At 38.7% G+C, this 12,412-nt stretch overlaps 1 protein-coding gene across 24 annotated transcripts in view; it reads right to left on the reverse strand.

The window, feature by feature from the left end:
* The window catches only part of LOC106514838 (latrophilin-3), a 341,417-nt gene that overhangs the window by 290,703 nt on the left and 38,302 nt on the right, over positions 1-12,412 (reverse strand). For all 24 annotated transcript variants that reach the window (XM_014004292.1, XM_014004305.1, XM_014004307.1 and 21 more), the window contains one exon: positions 3,956-4,042. The gene's annotated coding sequence lies outside the window, so the exon portion shown is untranslated. The remainder of the gene's footprint in view (positions 1-3,955; positions 4,043-12,412) is intronic.

The following is a 12,412-nucleotide window of genomic DNA, read 5'->3' on the forward strand; positions in this document are numbered from 1 at the left end:
CTATCTATCTATCTATCTATCTATCTATCTATCTATCTATCTATCTATCTATCTATCTATCTATCTATCTATCTATCTATCTATCTATCTGATCTAAAGATGGTCTGGTAATACACAAAGAAAAAGTAAAATATCTATTTGTGTGCATGGAAGTACACACTCTCGTCACAATGATTGAGCATGAGCAAAAGACAGATGTAAATACTGCATATCCTCTAAAAAGATAAATGGAAAGAGGCAAACAACTATGTAAATAATTAAGCGTACAGCTGCTCACTCCTTCTGAAGTGTTCTTGAGCATGTCTACCTTCGGTTTTCTAAGAACCAGAAAAAAGAAAGGAGCCATACACAAGAGGAATACATAAAGTCACCACTAATGATTCGTGGAGCCCATAAATTTATATATATGTGAGGATAAAATCAATACTGATCACGCAATTTGGCAAATGCAGCACATAAATACGTGGATTAAGTGACATACAGCCACGGGAGGGATCTCAGATCAGCTTCCTGTCTAATGGAGAAAATGACCACGAGTGCATTTGAGCGAATACATTTTTTAGCAGCTTGCCGTTGCCACAACAACAGCCACTGCCACAGAAGGTCAACATATTTGTCATTATCAGCCATAAACCACATTAAGCAATGTGTGCCTTTTAAATAATTTGGTCGTTTAGAGGGTTTTGGTGCGYTGCCCTGTTATCCCCCGAGCCAGGCTGCTTTCAGGGGCCGACCAGAGTCGCCCAAGCAACTCGGACCACGCCGCCAACTATGATGTGCAAAGTCAACTACTTGTGGGCAAAATTCAAATCCGAGAACACTGCTGACACAGGCCAAAAGCTGTTTGCTCTCTTTTCCATTCAAACGACCTGCTTTGCATTGTWTGGAGAGGTCCGGGCAGGATCACACTATGAAAACAAATGCGGGGCTTTAAGATAACAGAACCAAATCTTGGCGGGGCCACTGTCACAGGACATTATGGTCAAACTAACCCTGAATGGCTGCTGCTATGGGAAACCATATTGGCCATGCAAAGTTCTGTCTAACGAGGAGAAAACTATCAAACAAGGCTGGAGTTAAAGTGGTAGTTCAGKTCTGTTGAAGTGGGGTTCTTTAGAAAKGTTAYGAGCAGGCAACAGATTAYTARGGCCCTATAAAARAATTATTTTCCCAATTTCTGTTTTATTTATTCCCAAATTCCATTTTTTTCTGTTTTTATTTTTCTAAATTCTTATTTGTCTGTTTTTATTTTCGTACTAATCATATTTATTGACTTAAATAGTTTGTAATTATAAAAAGACTGAAAAATAGTTTACCAAACAAATAGCCTGTTTCTGATGAGTCTTTGACAACACTGCAAAAAATGTCCACCTAACCAAGTTTTAAAATCTTATATCAGCCAAAAAGTCTTTTTGATCTTGTTTTGAGACTGATTTACTAAACAAGAACTGATTGTTTAAGAATAATAATCTTGTTTTCAGAATGTGTAAGATTGTTTGTCTTGTTAGTCTGAAAATTTGACTCAAATTAAGTCAAAAATTTCTGCCAMTGGAGTAAGAAAATTTTACTTGGTAAGATTCTTGAAATACTTGATTTGACTCTTTTTTTTTCTTATTTCAAGAATCTTACCAAGTAAATTTTTCTTACTCCATTGGCAGAAATTTTTGACTTAATTTGAGTCAAATTTTCAGGCTTACAAGACAAATAATCTTACACATTCTGAAAACAAGATTATTATTCTTACACAACCAGTCCTTGTTTAGTAAATCAGTCTCAAAACAAGGTCAAAAAGACTTTTTGGCTGGATATAAGATTTTAAAACTTGGTAAGATGGACAGTTTTTGCAGTGAAGAAGTGGTCAGAAGTGGTTATCACATGTATTCTTACGCGTCCATTCCATCATTACTGACAAAACATACAGAGAAGTTGTTCTCCAGATTCACAAAAATTGTTGGGGTATGGTTCTGCCCTAAGCTTCACTTTTTGAAGACCTTGGAGTTTACAATGGCCGACCTTTTTTGTGTGTGGAGAAGATAAATTACACCGCATGTGGCCAAAATACATCAGAAACTCGGCCAAATTAGCAAAATCCATGAGACTTTTATACCRAATTCCATTTTGTTTGGGAAATTCTGTGATTCCGTCCACGTTTTCCACATCGCAGAGATCATAGGGCCCGAGATCACCCACAATTTCCCCTACTATTGAACGAGGAGGGCGGCCCGTCATCCCAACAAAACCACCCACATAAAATCACACCCCCGCCAACAAAAGCTCCGTTGACTGTAGTTTTTTTATAAAGACTCCCCCACTAGTCGGTTCAGTCAGAATGTATTGTGTTTCTAAATCMAGTGTGATGCTTTTTTTTTTACATTCCTTAACCAAAACAAAAGTAAAAGTACTAAATTTCTTTGGCAGGGATCCTTGAAGTAGATTAGTCTCACTGAAAAGTGACCATGAAAAAAGAATAAATAAGCTGCTTGAAACGCAGGTTGTAATTCTACATCAGAGTGCGTTAGGACACTCATCTCTCTTGGATTTTAATTAATTTGACACCTTTCAGCACTAATACAGTATCTGATGTCTGAGTAGCGCACAGTCACGCAGCATGACAACTGAAGGAAAGCAGCGGGCTGCAGGACAAGTCTCTGAAATGTGTTTCTACTCGTCATTAAGGCTATTAAGTCTAATACCTGAGAAGCACAATGGAGCTGCTCTCAGTGGCACGTCAGAGGACTTTTATGCCATGCATCGTATGTCGGAAACAAACAACGTAAGAGTTAAAAATAGAATCATTACTGGAATGTTTGTCATACATCAGATATTGTTTTCCAATTATTCCCCKCTGAACAATCACGTCCCGGCAGCTCTCCTGAGACAACCTCGAACAGGATGTGAGGCCCTGAAATGTTATCAAAAACGGGCGACGTGACACGGTGCACCGTAATCTCTCTGAAGCGGGAAAGAGTCGTAAAAAAACTGAAGGGAACAGAGGATGAAGAAAGCAACGTAAAGCAGAGCATGAGTTTTCATTAAAACACACCGCTGCAAGGAAAGTTGTTAAGACAAATGGACATGGGGTGTGTTTGTGTGTAGGCGTGTGTACGACTGAGGGGACTGGGAGCGGCGGGGGCATCAGCAGGCAAACCCGGCCCAGCAGTAAACTCGGGAGGGTAAACAATCTCCCTAATTGAATTCAATCCAACCTCGCCGCAGGAGGAGCCGAGGCCGTTCAGAGTGGAGAGAGGCTGCTGGAGCAAGTGGAGGGAAGTGTGTGACAGGATGAAGAGGCTTCGGCTGACAAGTGAACAAAAAAAATGGTGGTGGTGGTGGTGTGTGTGTGGAGCGGGGGTAAGTACAAGTAGCTAAAATAACAAACACCGGGCTTTTTGAAGAGGCCAATGACAAACACAAAGAGAGGGGAGACGGATTGGCGTGTCGGTGGTTCAGGGTGGTGGGCAGAGTGTGTGTGTGTGTGTGTGTGTGTGTGTGTGTGTGTGTGTGTGTGTGCGTGCATGCGTGTGTGTGTGGAGGGGTTCGAGGCGTGGAGAAACAGAAGCCAGCTGCGCTTTTGCATGATTACACCAAAAACATAATTTGCATCAGGAAATGAAATCCAAACATGCTCGGCGAATGAAAAAAAAAAAAAGAAAAGATAAATAAATACAGCCTTCCTTGTCGCTGAAATTAAAAGCTCATGAGTGGAGTCCCGTAGATTTGCATATGAAGATGAGCACCTATCGTAAATCATCTCAGCGATGTTCTTATTGAACACAAAGAACCAGCCCGATTGGCTCACATGAATGCTCTTCATTACTGCTCCATGTGTGATGGCGGAGGGCCACATCTTGTACATATAATCTGGRATCTGTTGCGTATTCATGACTTGCAATCAAACGTTTTCAAGTCTGTTTATGACTGTTTCTTCTTTTTTTTTTTGGAAGACATACAATACCTTGAAGTGAGCTGGAGTGATGTTCTCGAGAGCTGCTGATTACAAATCCAGCAAGTCACATTCCAGGTAAAAAAGGCATGCTTGGTCCTGGGAGGAAACAGAGAGAGAGAGAGAAAATAAAAAGGAGGTTAGGACACCCAGCAGTATGATCTTATTTATAAAAAAAAGCTTCATAAAATGCATGAAATTTTAAAAAACTAACTCTTTCTGTTGAGTTTTAAACTCAAGCTCATATTAATAAACAGAGATATTTTTTGCACTAGATCTACATCTACCTAGATACCACTGCTTTTTTTGGTCCATTTATATGTTTGACTGCTTTCATACATTCTAGGTAAAAATACCACAGTGTCCATGCCACACCACTGGGTGGCAGTAATGTCTTCATTCGTGTTATGTAAAAAAAAATAAAGAGAAAAAAACATGACAATGCTCCGTTCCAGTTGTATTCGGAGGTTGGAATTTCTGAGTTGGAAATATTAACTGGAACGCCCCTAATGCTGCAAGTTTGAGTCGGGAAGTYGGTGCAACACAACAATAAAACAAGCCACAGAAATGTTTTTAAAAATGGTGAAAATCCTCAAAGATAAAGTACACTATTTTGAGGACCGAAATGTTCATATTTTGGACAGAAAAGACAGATGGTTCGAGAGGGAGGGGTGAAGGAAACCATTTACGTCGAATGAGAGAAAGCAACTTTAAACAGAGGAAGGCTCAAAAACTTACATTATATTAATAGGTTTGATTCCTACTCAGTTCACCTTCATACAYGTGACCAAAACACAAAAAAACGTCTCTCCATTGTGAGGGGCAGATAGTTTCAGGTTAATCTACATGTGAATCTAAGCACCAAGAGGCCTCTCAGGCAGGTCTATTAAGCTTGTAACTCCATACCACTCCAGACATTTAGAACTGAGAAAGCTTCCTGGACTGGAAGTGAAACATCTTCAGTGTCAGAATTGAAGTCCAGTAGTTTGGATTTTTTAACCACTGGTGTTGGGGTTTCTTGGGCATTGTCAATATTTGAAGTAATGTCTTGAATGCAAAATGTAAAGTATTAAATCTTTGTTTTTCTCAAAAATCTTCATTTATTATGTAAAATGTCAATTTCCATGTTAACATTTGTGCAAAAAGTAGAACTGTACCGATTGCAGTTTTCTGGCTTATCACAATATTTAAAAGGTTTGATCAGCCGATTCCGATTTTGGTCCATACCACTTTTTTTTTTTTTWAAAAGGGACACTGTCAGGTGTTATAAGGTCACAATACATCTTTAATATTCCAATCTTGTTTTAATAAAAAACATCAAATAATACCCTTGAAACAAGACAAACTTGTTTTAACTGGACATTAGGTAGTGCTCACATCAGAGCAAAAAGGGGGCCTTTGTGAAGGTAAATGAGAAGCCAATCTTTTCGACCGATCTTATTTATGTATCGGCCGATCTCCGATCTCGCAAAATTAATTGGCAGCACGATGGCTCAGTGGTTAGCACCGACGCCCCACAGCAAGAAGGTTCTGGGTTCGATCCCCGGTTCGGACCTGGGGTCTTTCTGTGTGGAGTTTGCATGTTCTCCTCATGCTTGCATGGGTTTTCTCTGGGTACTCCGGTTTCCCCCACCCCCCAAAACATGTACAATAGGTTGTCTTCAGGCCCAGGCCTCCCTTCCAAAAGAGGTCTAAGATCTCAATGGGACTTGCCTGGTAAAATATAATAAAAAATTAATTAAGAAAATTGGCGTACACCCCATTTAAAAAGAGCTTATTTAAAAAAAAGCAAAAGCACTGCACTATTAGTGAAATGCCAGCAAATTTGCAAAATGTCCATGTTATTGTGTAAAGGGGCGGCACAGTTGGTAGAATCGATGCCTCCCAGCAAGAAAGTCCAGGGACCTTCCTAGGTAGAGTTTGCATTTTCTCTACGTGCATGCGTGGGTTTTCTCCGGACACTCAAACCTCCTCCCACAGACCAAAAACATGACTGGTAGGTTAAGTGGTAACTCTAAATTGTCCTTAGGTGTGAGTGAATGGTTGTCTGTTTCGTTTGTCTCTGTGTGACCCTGTGATGGACTTGTCCAGGGTGTACCCTGCCCCTTGCACAGTGATTGCTGGTAATGGGCACCAGTGACCCCCCCATGACCCTGAAAGGAGRAAGTGGGTATAGATAATGGATGAACGCAAAGTGTGGAAAGTTCCAGAAATTTAGGAAAACAATGACTCAACACATTCTTTCCTTTGAGCATAAAATATAACAAGTCAGTGAGTCAAGGTTATTGTCAACATCACCATCACCTTTTAGCACAGCTGAGGTTTTTCGGCAGTTTTATTGGACAGAGGTTTTTTTCTTCAGACGGCGAGTAAAATATCCATTTAAGACTATCTGGAGTGACTTTACTCAGTCTTTAATAGTCCCACAGGACAAACTTTAAATCTTTTCTGAACTTGACTTTAGGCCAACCTCAGGAGGCCTCTGTAAGTGTGCTGACACGTTTAAAAACACAGAAAATAATTACCTTTCAGTATCATAATTATTACTTTTTTTTCTTCTTCTTTACGGCCACATCACAGTCATCGTCTTTTTATTTGGATTTCTTCTGGGTCAACCATCATTAAAGGACATCTTCATAAATTTTTCAGTCGTTTTCTGGCGCTCACGCTGCCGCCGGAGCACGCCGTACGAAGTGGTATTCAGGTCACATCAGCCTTTAATGGCTGATTTATTAGGACCCAACAGGGGCCTGGTGATGGGCTACAGGACAAAGAGCCTGTTTTAAACTGCATTAGGACTCTGCAGTAAATATCTCACACAACATTAGCATTTTGATGACTGCCTCCACCAGTCACCTTTTTGCGCCGCCTCGTCCCCACCACCACCACCACTCTCCATCTCCTTTTCCTCCACTGCCTTTTAGTCCTTGTATCAATCCATCTTTCCAACACGCCGCTTTCCCTTTTCGCATCACTCCGCTCATTATATTCCTCATTCGACATATGAAACACATACATCTGCCAAGCTGACACCGGCGAGCGCGAGGCGAAGTGGTTAGGTTTAATTACCGCTGAATTAATGAAGCACACAGAGGAAACTCAAACTGTATTCAGAGAGATTAAAAACATTATTTCGTCTTCACCTTTTACAGCTAAAATGCATTCCTCTGTTATTATGATGCAAACAGCCCTTACATGATTTATAATCAAATCTCACATGCAATCAGAAAACCAATGAGCACCAAAGCTTCTGTAATTGAAGGGTCTGAAGCAGGTTATGGTTTGGAATAATAAGCTAAAATTAAATGGATTTGTTGGTAGTATGAAATTTACTATGCTAATTGGTCTGATATGGGCTTAGACAGAATAAAAAAGGACATTTTTTAACTCCACCCTATTTGATTTTGTAAATTATGCATGCTACTGTACATCCATCCATCCATCCATCCATCCATCCATCCATCCATCCATCCATTATCTTCCACTTGTTCCAGTGTCGGGTCATAGAGGCAGCAGCTTGAACAGGGAGGACCAGACATCTCTTTTCACAGCCACATTTTCCATCTCTTCTGGGAGGATTCCAAGGCATTCYCAAGCCAGTTGAGAGACACACGTCCTAGGTCTTCCCTGAGGTCTCCTTCCAGATGGACATGCCCAGAATACTTCCTTAGAACCTGGTGCCTATTTCCAGCAGTCACTGTGCAAGAGGCAGGGTTTGGCTTTGGTGGTATGACGGTAYTGTGGTATACCATGGTATTGAAATATTGTGACGGTTTTTAAAAACTGGTACATCGGTACATTAAAAATGGTACATTAACATGTGCCCTCTCTGAGATTCTGTTTCAATTAGTCTTTTTTTTTTTTTGCTTCTACTAAAAGAAATGGAAGCAAATCTGTGGGAATTAATTTCATGTATTCAATAAACAAGTTTTTTTGTCCAAAAGCCATAAGAAGTACCTCTCTCAAGGCCTTTATGGTCAGTGGTTGGTCAGTGTTGGGCAGTCATGCAATTCAACTATGGATATACATGTCTGTGCAGTGCTTTAAGTGGAAAAAAACAAGTGCTGGTCCTCCCATAATGTCATATAAAGATGAGATAGAGACTTATGTAATGTTTTTATATAGATCTATCAATAGATATGGACTTTTAATGCGCAAAAATAATGAAGAACAAAGCCAGTTCTAAATCAAATCCACAAGAGTCAAATTCATCACTGTTTTTGTTGTCCAAGTATCTTGGAGCTCATAGTCCCTATTTTTTTATTCAGTAACATTTTAAGTAACTTTTAAGGAAATTTTTACTTTTAGAAGTAGTGTTATTGAATCATATAGTTTTTACTTTTACTTGAGTAATACAGTATTACTATGAATTATAACTACTCTTAACTGAATAAAACATCTGGACACTCTACAGACTGTAGGCCTACTTCACTAAATGAAGAACAAACATGTTTTAATCAAATCTGCACCTGATACAGAATTTGTTCAAATGACAATACAAGCTTTGTTGATCTGATGTTCGTTTCTATCTGCTGAGGGGCTGAGACATTAGAAAATGAAAAAGATAAATACTATAAATTCTCACCATTTACCCTGTTGCTTCTGAATTGGTTTAATATGTTTTATAATTTGAATTATTTTTGGAAAAGTGCTAATTTTGCCTTAATTTGTTATTTTATATATGACATTTGTTTGTGTATATTTATATACTCTATGTATACATATCGGCCATGATCCAACTCCATGGTGGATCTCTAATAAATTGCATGTGTTGCTGCAAAGCTATGCAACAAGATACAGGATGAACGGTTTTGATGCATGAACATTAGCATCCTTATGTAGCATTCCTTGAAGGAATGCATATCGCCCACCAATTAAATAAAGCTTAAGTGTGGTAGTGTTCRTGTTGGGAATAACTCTCAGCTCCTACCGTACTGAATTTTAGCTCAACAAAAAAAAAAATTATTGAATTGATCTCAGTTTTATGTTCATAAGGGAGAGACTCACACAAATACAAGCATTTACATGACTGTCCATCCTTACTTGGCCAAAAATAAATTGGTGGAATTTAAAATTAAACTGAAGCAGCACACACGTCACTGATCAAAAACAAAAGAAAACATTTCATCAACCCCCAGCATACACACACACACACACACACACACACACACACACACACACACACACACACACNCACACACACACACACACACACACACACACACACACACACACACACACACACACACACACACTCCATTAAACTAAGCCGAGATGCTATGAAAGAAATTGTGCCGAATTTCAAAATATCATCTGGGCAGAGCGGCCAACGGAACAAGCTGCCAGGCCGTGCTTCATCAAATCTGCTCTTCATTATGTCTGATCGAATTTAAGACTTTGGCAGAGAATGCAGCTGCTATAGGTCAATTCGGCCGAAAATACTGAAACTGGTTTGGTCAACACAGCATCTGCCAGACATTTTGCGAGCGTGCGAGGTTTTGGAAAAGAGGGCTCTTGCACCATATTGCAACAATTCCAACCGCAAACTGTCACACACACACACAAAAAACAGAGTGACAACAGAGAAAATAATCATTATACGGACAGAATAATGGGCCGTAGCCGATGTCTAATGGATGCTTTCACATTCTGCAGTATTATACCAATAAAAAAGTTTAATTCCACACATTTACCTCTTAAAAACACCTCAGGCTCTGTTTCCCTGCTCCTCCTGTATCAAAGTCAAATTTACTCTTCTCCGGTAATCCTTGCTGTTCAAGTACTGGAGATAGAAAGCAAAGCTTCTAAGATATCTTCAATAGGATTTTGGACCAGAGAAATGTAAACCCGGGAGTCCCAGACGCCCAGAGCAATTTTGTACAATTACTACTAGGATGTTCATTCCAAGTACTTTATACAGTAGGTATAGATGACCCAAACTGACTCCTGGTTGGGAACATTGCAAAACTGATGCCAAAATGCACAATGAAAGGTTATATTGTTGTAGTTTTTACTTCTTTTTCAATTGGACTTAAGTGAAGTTAGGTGTATCTACAGGTAAGCTATTCATTCATTCTATGAACTATGGTATACACTATTTTAGGTATTTGACAAATTTTCTTCAATTTCCAGTTTTAATTTTGATCAATATTGATACTGACCATAGAAAAGCCCCAACCAGTCTCATTTAAATATGGAACAGCGAGACATTCTCAACAAATATAATCTTCTATGTAAATTTGTTTTTGTGCACAACATGTACAATATCTATATGCAAAATGTACAATATCTATGTGCAACATGTACAATATCTATGTGCAATAACTCTGTCAAATGTGAAAGAGCCGTACAGTGATGCCTTCATTTCATTTACATTCTATCTCTCTTTATTTTTTATGATTTTATGTTTCTTCTTTACATCTTGATATTGGAAATATTGTTTGATTTCTTTACTCTTCTCTATACTATTTATTCAAACACCATAAGGGAACACCTAATTTTGTTGTACTTGTTACAATGACAATAAAGATATATTCTATTCTTCTAAATTCAGCCGGGAGAATTTATGGTTGTATRTAGCAACAGGGGTAGAGCTAGCACCTGATTGGCCACCCCAGGTGCCACCCACTGGGACCCAATTAACAAATAGATATGGATCTTGGATTTTGAATTTGTGTTTAGATTTTGTTAGATTGTTCTCTGATACTACTGTACAATATATACATTTTCAACTATATATATATATATATATATATATATATATATATATATATATATATATATATATATATATATATAGCCCTTTTTCATGTCAATGGTTAGCTTAATTTGGGATTAGCATTGGTAATTGCCATGTGATCATTCTTAGCTACTTCAAATTTGATCTCAATAAGTCTTAAAATAGCTGAATAATATGCTTTTAAAGTTAGGTGTGGCGGCCAGCTTGCATTCTTGAATAGCATTAAGAGTTTGGTAAATTCTATTTTTGGTTACTTCTACGCTTATCTTCGGCTTTGGATGTCTGAATAGCTGTAGCATTTAGCATGTTTTTTGGACCATTCTTAGCAACAGTCACAAAATTTCAGATTCAAGTTCTTTTAAACAGCTGAATTAAAGCCATTTGGAATTAGCTTTGGTGGCCATCTTGAATTTTCAAATTCAGAATGCTTTTCTTTTTATGCATGTGCCCCCCTAAACAACACCTTGGACACCCCTTGCAAAACGTCTAGCTCCGCCACCTGAGTAGCAATACGTCATGAAAGAAGAGCTTATAGTGGCTGGAAAACTAATGGAAACTATTCGTAAAGATGTTGGTAATGGCTCTACTTAAACTGCCCTGCATAACTTAGATTATTAAAGCAATTTTGTTCAAAGTAAGATAATCAGATCTCAATAAGAACACTCCCTCTGAATAAGACAAGCATTTATGGTGAGAAGTGAAACCGTAATGCTTTGGGAGATCAGGCCATGATTTTCAGATCCGACAAAAGGTTCTAAACAGTGCACTAACAAAAAAATAAAGCTTTTCTTTGCTTTAAACATTAAAAGAAAAAATATATTTTTTTTAGTTTTTCAATTTCAGCTTTTCTAATTTAGTTGAAAAACACACAAAAAAGAGAAAGAGAGAGAGAGAAAAACCACCGGATTATTAATTTTTTTCTAATTTTATTTTGAAACGGAACAAACACGGATTCATCAGTCATCTTCTTAAAAAAAACTGCTGCAGTGATATTAGGTCTTTTTGTTAAAACAAAAAAGGATTTTTTGATGGTCTTCAACACAAAACATAAAAAACCTTTTTGCACATCTCTGCATCCTGACTCCTTAAAGTTTCTCCATTTAATAAATCCTCATAAAGGCCATTTCAAATTACAGGAAAAGAAAAAGGTCTGCGTGTTAAGTGCAGTCCAGCTGAGGCTCCATTATGAGACAAAAGCGAGAGTTGGGATTAATTTAACATCATGTCATTAACTTTTCACTACCTGCTAAAGATATTCCACCGTTTAAAGCAGGCAGGGGTGTAAAAGGATTGTGCCGGGCTGCCAAGGAAGCTATCCAGAATCATTAGAAAGCTCAAAGTGAACAACAGTCATCTGCAGAAGTTGCTCCGAGCGGCACCTCTGCGGCGGTTACAGAAAACTGGCACTTTTCTTCGTCACATTATCCACTCCGCTCGAGTTTGCAGCTCCCGTGTCGAGAGGTATGCGTTCAAAATTACAAAGTGATGAAACATAGCATGACTTTCCGGCATTCGCCGTCACGAACTTACCCCCAATTTGATTTCACACACCAAATGTGATTCATTGTGRTTGTAAGATGGGGGAAGGCAGGGATCTCTGTGTTGCTGCTGCAGAGTTCTTCTGACCGTTACGTGGAACAATGGGCCTCATGCAAGAACATGTTCGTATTCTTATCCTAAATTTCTCTTACTTTTGTTCGTACAAAGGGTTCGTACGAACATGTCACGTC

Source organism: Austrofundulus limnaeus, unplaced genomic scaffold (genome assembly GCF_001266775.1).
Source record: "Austrofundulus limnaeus strain Quisiro unplaced genomic scaffold, Austrofundulus_limnaeus-1.0 Scaffold23, whole genome shotgun sequence".
Classification (NCBI taxonomy): Eukaryota; Metazoa; Chordata; class Actinopteri; order Cyprinodontiformes; family Rivulidae; genus Austrofundulus; species Austrofundulus limnaeus.